Here is a 12115-nt window from a genome sequence, read left to right on the forward strand (position 1 = left end):
CCATGGGCATCCACTAGTGAATGTTATTTATTTTTACCAGGGAGGAGAACAAACACAGCAGCCTTCCCACCTTGAAATAGTACAGAAGCATTTCTTGCTTTGGGGGAAATGGCAGGGATGAGCTCACCCAAGGACTAGGGACCAGACTCATTTCAGGAAAGTCCCTTTCTTCATCAGGGTATCACTTTTGCCACATAACAGGAGAGGGGTTGGTTAGCAGGACTTCAGGTCAGTCCTGGCACGGCTAATGTTCACTTTGTGAAGGTCACTTTTCCCTCTTGCCTGGCCATAGCAGCAGATAAGCCCTGGGTGGGTGTAACTAGTGGAGTTATGCCTGACAGACAGTAGATCTGTGTTTCTCAGAGCAAACAAGCAGCAGCTCTATTTCTGACATGTTTGCCACGATGCCTGCATGGAGGATGCTCTCAGAAATCAAATCCAAGTTAATTACAAACTCCTCGGCTGGAATGAAAGGTGGAGAAGTGCTGAGCTTGGCACTCCTTTTGCCATAGAATAAGTGAGAAAGGCAAATGAAAGAACAAAGAGAAATCACAGCACAAATTCTATAAATGCTAAGTAGATTTCTTCCTGGAGAACTTCCTGGACTTCCTGCTTTCCATCCTCTTTAACTGCAGGGCTACTGAAAACTCTGAAGGATGGCTGCTTGATACAGCTAAATAACCTGTCCCTGCAATGGCCAATAAAAGCCCATTACTGAAAAAAGTACCTAAAGAAATTGGCTGTGAATAGCCAATCCCGATACAGTGTATCCAAGATAATTAAAGATTTTGCTGATTTTTTTAGCAAGGAAAAGCTCATATGCAGAAGGCATTTGATAAAGTTAAGTCAGCTAACCAGAGGTTATTCTTCATAAACCAAAGCTGTTTATGCATAAGAGAACAGACACGGAAAGGCTTCCTGTGTGTGTTTAAAGTACCTCAAACCTCCTCCTTGTACAACGTGAGGTATCCAGTGTAGTTACAGCTCACGTTTCCCTACAATACTCTGGGCTTTCTGTCTTCAGTCAAGCAATTAGTCAAACCACATAAGGTTCTTCTGTCTTTCCAGACCCATTACAGTTCAACCCTCAGTGTTGCTTTGATGTGGTAAAGTGACTCAGATGCTCAGACTACAGTGACAAGAGAGAAAATGTGAGTATTGCAAAGCCAAGGTCCTGCTGTTGCAGTGACTTACACCGGTGTGAAGATGGAGTAAAAGCAGCAGTGAATTGAGCTCAGATGGAGCAAAAGCAGCCGTGAATTGAGCCCAGGACTACTTTGTGTATTTAAAATACTAGGTTAATAATCTTCTTGTATAAAACACCATACAGGGATTTTGCAGCTTGCAAACGATACACATATCCCAAACAAATTGAGAGAGAAGCTATGATATTATCTTCATATGCTGGAATACTAGTGGTAAGAGACCAAGAAAGATGGCAGGATCTTTTATCCTATGGCAGAATAGAAACACTCGCTATGGCAGAATAGAAACACTCCCTGTACCTAGAATGTAGGTATGCAGTATACAGCACAGTATATAGACAGTACAAATGTTACAAAGGCATCTCATTTTTATCAAGCAGCCATAAAGTTTTTGCTCAGCCTAAGGAAACAACATAGGCAGTTTCAGTAGGTGGCCCTGTGCGTGTGTACATGTTATTTAACTTGTCTCAGCCAAGTGCAAAATGGCAAGCAAGTTTCAGGACCAGATCGATGGATTCGTACTAGCAGTATGAAACATTACCAGGAGCTCATGTGAGAGCTGTTTCAGAGAAGGGGATATAAGCTTAATTTCATCCATTCACTTGAAAGAATACTACTTCTGAGAGCCAAACATCTCTTCTACCCTGTCTTCACAGAACAGCATTCCTATAGAAGAGATCTTTGAGATTTATAGCATGAGGCCCTCAGCAACACACTGGCAGAGCTCTGCAAAAGTGAGTGACTTGTTTTTCAGCACATTTGTAAAAGTGAAATTATCCTATAATATCTGTGCCTTTTAAAAAATATGCTACATTTTAAACTGAAGTAATTGGCCCTTTTATCTGATTAGTAATAAGAACAAAAAGCCAAACTGTTCACCACCACCTCCTCTAACACAGTGTGCCAGGGAGTGGCAAGAAAAGGGCAGTCCAGTTACTGACATCCACACTGAGATGTAATTCAGCTCCTGCACCTTTGCCATAATGGTTTAGAGAGGAGCATTCCCACCATTATCCTCTAATTACCACTAGTGTGGAGTGGGGAAAAAGGCTGTGTAGGTCAGGGGAAATACTGCCAGCTTCACAAGGGCCTTGCCTCTGTTCAAAGCAAGTTTCTCTAGCAATATCTCTTTAGTCATGTAATTGCTCTCTAAAAAGTAGGAGAGGTATTACAATCTTTAATTCATTACTCAAACCACAAGAAAGTATTCTCTATGGCCCAGCTCCATTATAATAAAGCATTTGTCCTGGAATATATAGATTGTTTTTTCAGTAACACATAATTTATAGCTGTTTCCTAAGCAACTATTTAAAATTGATGTGGAATTGTAGTCAGACTATAACAGATGATTCATATATAATTCACAGTGTTTGTGGCACACTTAATATTTTTTTTAATCTCAGACATGCTTAGCTGTAATATTAATGACAGACTGACACCCAGTGTCCAGAAAGTGCTAGAGCTCATTCCAGCTCACAGTTACATGCACCAAAATAGCCTTGGCTGTAACCTCTCTTAGTTGAATTCTTCCACATCAAGAACTAGAAATGTCACTAGTTGTGATGTAGGGATATTTCACAATATGTTATTTAGAAGGAGGGATCTTCCTCTCTGCTCCTGGGATAAGTGGGTGGATCAACTGTCCCTGCTTTTGCTGTGAATGTTACACTGTATATTTTTACACCCTTGCTTCTTATGGACAGGAATACTTTACTTGAATGTCCAACCCAGGATATTTTTAGAAATCTCTGTTTTGAGTGCCATACACTGCGGAGGAGTGATGTTTTCTTGAAAGGTTTCCAGCTAGCTATTCATGCTGTTTCCTGTGGTGGAGTGCTTGAGTTTACATTTGGGTTTTGGTGGGGGTTTTTGCCTTTGGGAGGAGGAGAGGCCGGCCTTTTTAAGCTTTAATTTATATTCTGATGTTATGCAAGCACAGATAAAGAAAGAACAGAAGTAGTATTTCTGCTCAGCTCATGTTACTGTCCACTTGTTTAGATCTTGCCCCTTGTGGACTCAGAGATAATTCCTTAATAATCACCAGGTAGCAAAGTTACAAAATTTTCTGAAGAAGATAAGCCAGTGTTATCAGGCTCTTCAGTTTCTGTTTCAGCCAACAACACTGCTTCATTTTAATCATGTGCTAAAGATCATTCCCACTCTATGAGAAAGGAAAGGAAATGCTTTGATGAGCTGGGAAACTAAGGATGCTTTATTTTGCAAAGTCCCAATTCATTTAAGAGGTTAAATCTACTGTTTTAAATTAACAGTAACTGTTGGAACTCAGCTTATGCTTCCTTAAGAGTCCTAGACTCAAAGAGCTGGAATCCAGCCCACCTGAAAATTCAGTCTCTGTGGATTTTTTTTCCCCCCACTGAAGTAAACTTGTGGAGATTTCCTGTTATCCCTCATCAGTTTTGAAGCCTTGGCTTAAATCTCCTTGAACATCATGTACTGACTTTATTAAAATATATAGATACTTAGGGAGTACTTAGGGAGCCCAAGTCACACCCTGGAGGCAGTTCAGATGGACATTGTAAATGGTGCTCATTTATCCCCCAGGACTGCTGGAGCACTCAGCTTCTGCTGACCAGAGGAGTGTGCCCATTGTCTTAGCACATAGCTTCTGCAGGTATACCAGTCTATGACTTCTTGTCCATTCAGGACCACTGGATGCAACCTTTCAAGACCTCCCTGCATCCACCTGCCATGCTCACTGCCCCTGAAGCTGCAGATCATGCCCAGAAGCAAAGTGAGCACATTTCACCCCAACTCCTATAAAGCCAGGGCAGGGGAACACCAGGCAGCAGGGCCTGGCCCAGCAGAGCCACAAAGTTACAGACTGCTGAGGTCCAACAGCTGCATAGGGAAAGGATGGTGTAAACCTTGGGCTGTGCCTCTTCTCTTGAGGGATGGGGGGGATGTAGAGGAGTTTTGTCATTGTAGCCTAAAAATGACATCTAGCTCAGCTCCTGAAATTCATGACAATTGCAAAAGGTACGCTTTTCTCAAGTGAAGGTAAACAAGATTACATGTTTCCAGAAGTCTTTGACAGCCTTTATGTCTATCAATTATTGCTTGCTTCTAAGCTTGGACTAATACTGGAAGTTTTGCAAAGGTCAGTTATGCCACTGGCCACTGAGAACCACCCACAGCTTGCCTGTTTCTTTTCCAAGTGCAGCAAAAATGAGAGTATCCAAGGACCATTAAAGAATTTAAAGCCAGAACCTCACCTCCAACCTTGCATTGCAAGTGGGCCCATGCAGTAGGTCTGTAAACCAGCCTGGTGGCACTCTGAGCCCGAGATGATACGAGGCTCTCTCTCTCCCCCAAGGCATCAAGTACCAGCCACCAACAGCACATCAAAAGCAAGGCCCTCGTTCAGCAAGGAGTGCTAAAAAGGACTGCAAGCAGCTGGACACACTGACTAGAAGAAAGCAACGGGGTGACAAAGTGGGTCTGGAGAACTCACACAAGCCAGGAAAACAGTTTTTGCAATGCAACACCAAATGCCCCAGTCTTGTCTGCCCTTCTCAGCTCTCTTTAGCATGAGATGTGTGCTAATAACACTAAAGAGTGTCAATTCTAAATTGGATTGCATGACATTGGCAGGAGGTGTCACTCATGAGCTGGAAAGTCAACTCCAGTAAGATACACATGGAAAGCATTCTTCTGCCTAATATCCCTGAAAAAAACCCAAAACATTTATTACCATCACTTTTAGGTTAAAAGAAAAGAAAGCCTATTTTAAAAGAAATTAACAAAATCCCTGACTCCATAAAGATTCCAGTAATGTCAGATTAGCCTAGCATGTTCATGAAATAGGTTCTACCTTTCTATTTGTCTGTGATTTGCTACAGCGTTTTGTTTACCACTGCTCCACTAAGCAAGAGCTAAGAAAACATTCCAGCAGCAGTGCTGGATTTGCTGAACTAGAGTAAGGGGGCTCCCCCACAGCCCTGAGTTCCACGTGCATCACATGTCACACAGCAGGAGGGAGGCTGATCTGCCCTGCGGTCCTGATGGAGTCAGCCCTGCCTGCTGTGCTTGTGCTTATTAACATTTGCATCCTGCGGGGAGCTACAGAAGCAAAACAAGGAATCTCTCCAAGGAAGCCTGGAACAAACTCAAAAGTGAGGAAAGCAAATGAAGCAAAGACATAACAAAGACCTAGACTTCAGGTACTTCACTCTAGTTGTAGGTGAGCTAACTGATGTCTTCTACCTTAGCTTAGGTAATACATTTGCAACTTGTGTTTTAGTTGGGGTTTTGTTTGTTTTTAAATCTTCGTAGCCATTCCCTCCTTTCCACCCTCATATCTTGCATCTAAGACATCCATTCCTCTTCCATTAGCCACTTTTCTCCTGCTTCCTCCTGCCAGTATGCTGGGAGCTTACATTCTCCCAGTGCATCCCTGCTGCTCCTCAAGGCACTGTACTACTTTTACAGAGACAATGAGGGATGCAGCCCTTCAGAGGCAGGGAATGCACACTTTCCCTTTTCCACAGTGCTTTGCAAATCCCATACATGATCCAGCGTTGAGCAGGATGATGTGGCCTGTGCCTCTCAGCTTCCTCTTTAACCATCCTGCTTTCTTATTTTGGTAAAGGGCTCAGCTAAAGAAAAAGCATCTCCCTGCAGTGCCAAGTAGCACTGAAGTCTATCTTCCAATGCCCATTTTTACATCGCTAATGGTAACCTCGTACGTCCATGCTGTGCTGCCTAACAACACTCCCCATTCCCTAGATGGGCTGTCACTAATCAAAGCCCAATATAGTTACAAATTACAAATTAACTTGTGAGTCTCTACTGAAACAAATTCAGGAGACCCGTAGGCAGCAGGCAGTGACAGGACCTAAGCAAATTTCATCCCAACTCAGACAGCATCAGTCTCACCCCTTAAAAGCCAAAACAGAGAGAAATTATACTTTGAAATGAGGTCATTTCAGAGGGGAGGAGGGGATATTGCTGCTGAGCCCATGAGAGAGCAATGGTGAGGGGGTGGTTAAGATTAAACAGCTAGAGAGATTAACATCTTATGACTGTTTTTTGTTCACTGACCTGTAATGAAACAAACTGTAAGACTAACAAATAGGTGATTAGCCTTGTTATTCCAGTGCTGGTTTTGCTGTTAGACCACTGCCATGGTCTTCACTTTTCTTTGGCTAATACTTTGTGGTTTTATAGATAAGACTAGTGAAATTAGGAGGAATAAGCAACAGAAATATTATTATAGTATGTTATACTTACTATAGTATTACTTACTTTTGCTAATAAGCATAAACCCAGTGTTTTATTTTCAGAATGGAAGTACCTGCCCTTTTGCTACTCCTTCCCCTGTTGGCTGGTTGGCATCTGATTGTCTGCACACAAAAATCAAGCCCAGCACATCATATGGTTTGCTGCTCACATGTTCAGACAGCCAGAACTAGAGAGCTGAAAGGTGCTTGTGTGTGCACCAAAGGATTGGTGAATCATAGCCTTCTGCTACCTTGACAGGAAATTCCTCCTTTCCTGACCAATATTGTCTCCAGAATGAAAAAAAAGGTCTTTCAGTGACCAAATCAATTAGTCAGAACAACTTCAAAGTCTTTCTTCAGCTATGCAGAAAGCAATGGACAGAGCTCATATGCAATGCAGAGTCATGAATTTTTTCTACAGGACCCAGAAGAGATCTCTGATCATATGTGCACCCCCTGCATACATTTAGTGCCTACCATTGCACTGCAAAACTACCCATAGTGGGAAAGGTAAGAGGCCATTTTGACTCTGTTCTTCCTAAGCACCTGAAATCATGGGAAAGGGGCAAGTGGGGAATTGAACAGGGCATTATCTATCCACTTTTCCTTTGGCTAATTTAAGAGGAAAATTGTACCTCAGAGACTGACTCCAGCAGTAGAACTCATGGTGGCAACCTTCTGTCACAATTCATAGCTCAGTTTATGACACTGAAATCAGATGGTTTCAGCTAACATGCCTGGCTGGACAACACAGCAGCTGAGGCACAAATATATCATCTGCTGGACCAGAGATTCTAACTTCTTAAATTGCTCTACACAAGTTTGTGAGTCAGAGTCTTTACACCACAGCCAGAGTTACTGCCCATGCAAGCAAGCACAAATTTCTCCCTCATTTCTGCTATAGTAATCTTAAGACAAGTCACTACTAATTCTCTAGCTAGTCTGAAAATTCTCACTTACTGTGGTGAAGAGCTTTTTCCTAGCCAAATGTCATGTGGAAACATCTAGCATCCATGATGGAAAAGCAAAATATCTTTTCTCCCCCAGACTGGTTTGTCTGTTGGACAAAATTATAACCAATCTGTTCTGAAAAGCATCAGTTTTGTCAGGTTGGAAAGTAATGTAAGTCCACAGGACTGTGTATCTTCAAGAGGCAGCTGGCAGCAACAGCAATTACCAAAGCCATGAGAAAATCAGTTTTACTCCATCTCTCTAAAACACTGTTAAAGATGCTGGCTTCACAAAGGGAGTCATGGTTGAAAGGGTGCTTAGAGGTCCTCAAAACAGAAACTAGCCCAGGCAGGCTGTTATGGAGGTGATCTGCCAGGTACTTCCACACAGGTATTTCCACTGGCAGTGCTAAACCCATCATCCATTTAAGTGAAGCAAGTGTGTGGTGTGGTTGCCAAAGGCATCCAGGGCTACATTTCACGGTCTTTCATGGGGATTTGCCAGCAGACAAGTATCAAGTCCTGAACAGTGTACTTACACTAACAGCAGCAATACAGCAGGCAAATACAACAGGCAAGCAAACATCATGACAGGGAAATCCAACAGGATGAAGGCAGGTGGTCTGAGGTAACACAAAAGGGCTATATACTAAATATACTAAAGAGTACAGAAGGGTATCTAACCTGTTTGGAAACGGTGAATGCACATTAGCCTCGGTCATTTAATGTGGATACAGTTAAAAAAAAAGTCAGTGAAGTGGTTTGTGATGGAAGGCTGTGAAGGTGTAGGTTTCATATTTCCCCCATCCATTTCCCCAGAAGATACTCTTGTCATTCTCTTTTCTTTCTTACTACAGCACTGAAAGCACTTTTCTTTGGCCTGAAACCTAAGCAAAGCTGCGCTCCACTAAGTCTTCCAAACTGTGCCCTGCCCTCCCTCCTTACAGCCACAAACACTCCTTTGTTCCATTGGAGGTGGAGGCTATGTAGTCGAAAATAGAGCTCTTTTAAGTAAATTAGATCTGTGAAGGTGTTCATCTGTGTGCCAAGTTACTAATGGATCATGTTGACAAGGTCTTCACATGCTTGAATGAGTTCCCCCAAATACATAAGATTATAAATCTAGTTTTGGAGTGCAGTAGTTTGTTTCGATCTGATCCCTCATCTACTGCTGGTATAGGTCACTTTTATAACCAGCTTTGCATATTCCATGAAGCAGTTTGTTTTTCAGAGTCTAAGATTTAGGTGCAAGAAAATTACAATCAGAACAGAACAAGTCAAGGTTTATTACCAAAGGGAAAAAAAGGTTTATTACCAAGGGAAAAAAAAAAAAAAACAGAGGAAAAGTTTCAAAATGGAGGAATGGAGGAATACAGTTTTCTCTGTGCTTTAGTGTTAAAGCACTCTGCTTTAGCATTAAACAATCCTTCTGAGTTCCAGATAGACAGCAACTGGTGTTTAATGCTGTTTTCTCCATCTGAATTTTTAAAACAGACTTTCAAAGGGAAAACACTGAACCAAGTGACCCAAACTGATTTACAATGTTAGTTAGTAATTCAGATACACTGATAAACATCTAGTAAGAACCACTTGATTTCAATCTTTATAGTCTTCTGGGATGCTGCAATTAATCACACACCAGGAAGAGACTGAAACTTTTAATCACTACTTCCTCCTCACACGCCTGTGTTAAAATCTGTACACAATAGAAAGGATTAGTAGGCAAAGGCTAACAACACCACGTGAGGCGGAGACTTTTCCTGTCTCCAGGATAAAGTGTGTGACAAAGTACTGAAATTGAAGCAGAGTTTATCTGCTGTTACAAAAGGAAAGTTTGCCATGGGACAAGCTTGGGCAAGTGGCAATCAGCACAGGGTGGGGAAGGAGAGGAACAGACCTACACCAGAAGCTGCTCAGGTCTGCTGAGTTTGAGAGCTTTCAGGCAGAAGAGGTTCTATAAAGAACCATTTTGATATACTCATACATGTGCTTGTACCTATCTCACACTGGGTCAGATGGACCACACAAAACAGTTAAGAGCAGCTCAAAGTGTAGTCTACCCTACAGTTACATGGTAACTCAACTTGCACACAGCATCAGCAAATGCAGCGTAAAACACAGAAAAAATAAGAGTCCCCCATAGGAAACGCAATAAACATCATAACTACAATAAAGAAAAACATGAGAAATCCCCACAGCTTAAAATGGTCTCTTTTGTGTCACTTTGCAGATGGGGCATTAGGACTCTGTTATATAAAAGCAAACACAATGTCTGCTCACAGCTCTCAACTTTCATCTCAGCAAATTTTCAGAAGTGAGAAAGAGAAGTGGAAGCCTCAGTATGCCAGTGCCCTGCTCTGACACAGACACCAGGGTGGACTGTGAGTCTTTGCAAGTGTTTATATTGTAGATAATTTTTTTATGAAGATAAGAGCTTCTGGGCCACTGCTGTGAATGTTGCAGTGACCACCTTGACCTGCAGCCCTCTGTGAAACAATGCAATTCCTTTAAGGTAAAAAAAGGCTGCTAGAGTACTTATGAGTGCCCAGTTACTCAGAACAACATTACCTTTTAAAGAGGAAGAATGATCCTGACTTCCAGAAGTGGTTCAGTCTCTGCAATTCCATCAGGTCTTGCCATGTAATACTACAAGTGAGTTCTGCTTAGCAGCAGATCATAGTTTAAGAAAATGGGTATAGTTTATCCCTTAAGATTATAGTTACACAGTTTCTCCAAGCAACTTTAGGGACAAGCAAAGTTCAATAAGGCAATGCAAAGTTTCACTAAAGATGAAGGAAATAATCTGTTTAATATCAAAGCTATTTCCAGGGCCTTTTCGTAACTTGAAGACACTAAAAGAAAGTGGAGTGACTGTTCCTAGGTAAAGAATATCTTTACATCACCCAGGGAAAGGGTGGCAGGGCTAGCTGATATGAACTTCTGCTGTGGGCTGATGTATGCAACATTACTTATGACCATACTGTGTTATTACACAATGATACTTGAACAGGTTAAATCAGATTTGCAATGGGTACGGTTTTCCTAACATAAAAGCTGTGTTTGTTAAAGTCAGGCAAAGGATTAATACTTGCCAAGGTACCTCTCTCATTATTTAGATATCCTTTCATTATGAGCCACAGCAGCAGGAATGTTTTTTAGTAGCATAATTCTGTAAAGGCCACACATCATCCCCAAACTGCATGAATACATCTGCCCCTATTGTCTTGATACAGAGTCCTTATAAATCATATTTCTTCAAACCATAAAGCATCTTCCATTTACTTGCTATCACATGTGTGATCATACCCATTTTTTGGCACACCTGAGCTCTTCCCCATGGGTAAGAATTAAACCTTTTCCATTTGTTTCAAAAGAGTGAATCTTTTTGCAATCCCATCTCCAGAACAGAACACAATTTCTCAGAAATACACATAGAAGCTGGCAATGCTCCATTTCTTGTATGTCTGTCTTGTTTAGTAATGTCAAAATCAGTTAAACTTCTGTCTTTTCTGTATTTTTGCTATTTGCCCCTGCAGAATTCTATTTCCCACAATATTCAGCTCTATAAAAAAGAAAAGCCCCAAGGTCAAATGTTGGGTCTTACTGATATTTGTCCCAGGCTATGTCCATCTCCCTGAGATCTGCTCCCTCAATGTCTAACGTAGCTCTTTGGATCTTGTATGAAATGCCAAAATTCAGGGCAGACTGTATTTATTGAAACCTAGGGAATAGAGAAGAATTCTTGACTGTGGTGCAGTAAATGCCAAAAATTGTCTCTTTGCAGAGGCTGGATGACACACACTGAGTTACTGCTCTCATACTAAATAAACAGTGAATGCATTCCAAAATCCTGGTTCAAACAAATCTTTCTTCAGTACTGCAAACAAATTAAAGTTGGGCAGTCCAGAGGGAAATCTGATTTCTTTTACATTTTCAGGGAAGAGGAGGAATAGGTTTAAAATATGTTCACAATCAGCCAGTGGTTCATGATAAGTTAAGGCATGATAAGTTACATAAGTGTTAAAGGTCCAGCTGCACATTGCTGGTAAGTGTACACTTTTCATACCCTGGTAAGTGAAAGGAAAGGTCTGATTCGTTCATCTAAGTTCTCTATTTTCACAAGTTTTCAATCTAGCAATAGATCCCAGCTCTGTACTTATCAGGGGTACTACTGTTTTTCAGCAAAGTTCTGGAGACTTTTGGAAAGTGAACACAGTACAGAGAGCACAAAACAACTAGGACACTCTGCAACCTTATCTAGTATATGTTTAATTTTAAATCACTTCATCTTAGCTTGAAATGGTAGGCTTTGATTTTGTTTTGCCTAGAAAACATTCTGATAATGGAGTCCTTGAATAAAACCAAGCAACTTTTACAGCAGTTGGGTAGACTGCTTAAAACTCTCATCTCTCCTTGCTAATGTCAGAGACCTCATTTAGCCATTATTTCACACTCACATGACCCACCAGTAACAGCCTGTTAGTGATCCTCACCAGCCTTTCCCTGACAACACTGGAGAGGAAAATACAACTATTCTTTGCCCTTCTTGTCCTTTCTTTTGTACATGGGACACTACCTCTGCCCTCCTGCCTGTCCTTCACTGCATGAAGTAGGCTGTTCAGCTACTGCAAATATTTGGTGTACATAAAAACACCATGCTTCAGCCAGAGGGAAATGGAGCATGAACAACTTGGCTCTCAGGGCAGAGGTGTGAAAAAGC

This window comes from Motacilla alba, chromosome 7, assembly GCF_015832195.1.
Source record: "Motacilla alba alba isolate MOTALB_02 chromosome 7, Motacilla_alba_V1.0_pri, whole genome shotgun sequence".
NCBI classification, from domain to species: Eukaryota; Metazoa; Chordata; class Aves; order Passeriformes; family Motacillidae; genus Motacilla; species Motacilla alba.